We start from the raw sequence: 2,626 nt of genomic DNA on the forward strand, positions 1-2,626 counted from the left end.
CATCTCCTTTAAAATAACGAATCTCAATCACCCTTTTTATTTCACCCGAAACCTGCTATTTATGGAAACCTGCTAAAAATAGTAACTGCCGTAACGGGTAGTTACTAAAAGTGGCAAGACATAAAAGATAGAAACCTGTCAGAATTAGGTGTCGCACTCCGACATAAATCCTAAAAGAGATAAAATTTGCAAGAGGAATCCTGTTCCTAGTATAATTCGAAAATAAGAGTTACGTATTAATTAAAATCCTGACGAACCTAGAGTTCGTAACGGACCCAGACGCATTCCGTCATAAAGTTAATACGCACTAAAAGACTCGGATAAGTCTCAAAGACTCCGTATTCCACGAGTCCAAATCTGACAAGGAAATACGGCCCAAACCCTATTTTCAACGCCTGGCTCTGGGCGCCGAAATCTTCGGCGCCCAGCCCTAGGCGCTGAAATTACCTGGGTACGTGTTCTCTCCTAATTCTTCTTGGATTAGAGCTCTACAATTCTATCTTTCCACGAACTCTTCCCTATAAATACAGCCCCAAATTCGACGTGAAAAGAACACAACACACAATTCATATTCTGAGTATTGACTCTAACCCCTAAGCCTAAGCCTCACGCTGCGAAATTGATCCCGCGTTCTGTCGCAATCGATCCAAAAATCGAACAGAACGTATCCTGTCTCTTGTAGCTGAAGAATTAAGCCCGGAAACTTGAGATTCGTTAAATAAAAAGGAGAAATAGCAAAGCCAAAGTGGTTAGTTTTCTGAGAACCGTGACGCACCTCTCAAGGGTGCGTTGTAATGTGTCCATTTGCATGATTTAATCGCTTTCCTCGCCCTCTTATAAAACTGTTAAACTATTAAATCTGATTGTTCTATCACGCCTAATAAAGATAATATCTAGGGCAATTGAACTATTATGCTAGGTCCCTTAAATCAATCTAAACAAGATAATCACGATCGATCTAGTATTATGTGTTGCATGTTGTTAAAATCAATTCAGATTAGTTTAATAGTTAACGCATGTCCCTTCAATTATTTATGCTGATCTAGTAAGGATATCCTGCCTCTGGAGTTATCGAAGAGCGAGTACTCCTCTCGGTAGTTAAAGTCTCCCGAACCCTTAATCTCTACCTTGCGGGTGTACGTTGAGAGATCCCCACACCAGGGATCACAAGGGAACCTATGGCCATCGTGGTCAAACATAATTGCACTCCCTTTATGTCACGATAACCGGGTTTTGTCAGTTTTTCTCATTGTCGTTAAAAACTGAATGGCGACTCCTATATTACTAGTCAATTGGGTGTTGTAGACACCTACTTTTGTCCCCATTCCCGAAAGGGAAGGTTCGATGATGAGAACATAAATCTCCACTTGGCAACGCATCTCCTTTAGAATAACGAATCTCAATCACCCTTTTTATTTCACCCGAAACCTGCTATTTATGGAAACCTGCTAAAAATAGTAACTGCCGTAATGGGTAGTTGTTAAAAGTGGCAAGTCATAAAAGATAGAAACCCGTCAGAATTACGTGTTGCACTCCAACATAAATCCTAAATGAGATAGAAATCGCGAGAGGAATCCTATTCTTAATATGATTCGAAAATAAGAGTTACGTATTAAGTAAAATCCTAACGAGCCTAGAGTTCGTAACGGGCCCAGACGCATTCTGTCATAAAGTTAATACGCACTAAAACACTCGAATAAGTCTCAAATACTCCGGATTCTAAGAGTCCGAATCTGACAAAGAAAATGGCCCAGACCCTATTTTCAACGCCTGGCTCTGGGCGCCGAAATCTTCGGCGCCTAGCCCTGGGCGCTGAAATTACCTGGGACGTGTTCTTTCCTAATTCTTCGTGGATTAGAGCTCTAAAATTCTATCTTTCCACGAACTCTTTTCTATAAATATAGCCCCAAGTTTGACGTGAAAGGAACACACACAATTATTATTCTGAGTATTGAATACAACCCCTAAGCCTAAGCCTCACGCTGCGAAATTGATCACGCGTTCTGTCGCAATCGATCCAAAAATCGAACAGAACGTATCCTGTCCCGTATCTTGAGATTCGTGAAATAAAAGGAGAAATAGCAAAGTCAAAGTGGTTAGTTTTCTGAGAACCGTGACGCACCTCTCAAGGGTGCGTCGTAATGTGTCCCTTTTCCATGATTTAATTGCTTTCCTCGCCCTTTTATGAACTGTTAAACTAATTGAATCTGATTGTTCTATCATGCCTAATAAAGATAATATTTTTGGGAAATTGGATTATCATGCTAGGTCCCTTAATACAATCTAAATCAGATAATTGCGCTCGATCTAGTATTATATGTTGCATATTGTTAAAATACACTCAGATTAGTTTAATAGTTAACGCATGTCCCTTCAATTATTTATGCTGAGCTAGTAAGGATATCCTGCCTCTGGAGTTATCGACGAGTGAGTACTCCTCTCGGTAGTTACAGTCCCTCGAACCCTCAATCTCTGCCCTGCGGGTGTACGTTGAGAGATCCCCACACCAGGGATCACAAGGGAACCTACGGCCGTCGTGGTCAAACATAATTGTTCTCCCTTTATGTCACGATAACCGGGTTTTGTCAGTTTTTCTCATTGTCGTTAAAAACTGAATGGCAACTCC

The sequence above is a fragment of the Spinacia oleracea genome, chromosome 6 (assembly GCF_020520425.1).
Source record: "Spinacia oleracea cultivar Varoflay chromosome 6, BTI_SOV_V1, whole genome shotgun sequence".
NCBI lineage: Eukaryota > Viridiplantae > Streptophyta > Magnoliopsida > Caryophyllales > Amaranthaceae > Spinacia > Spinacia oleracea.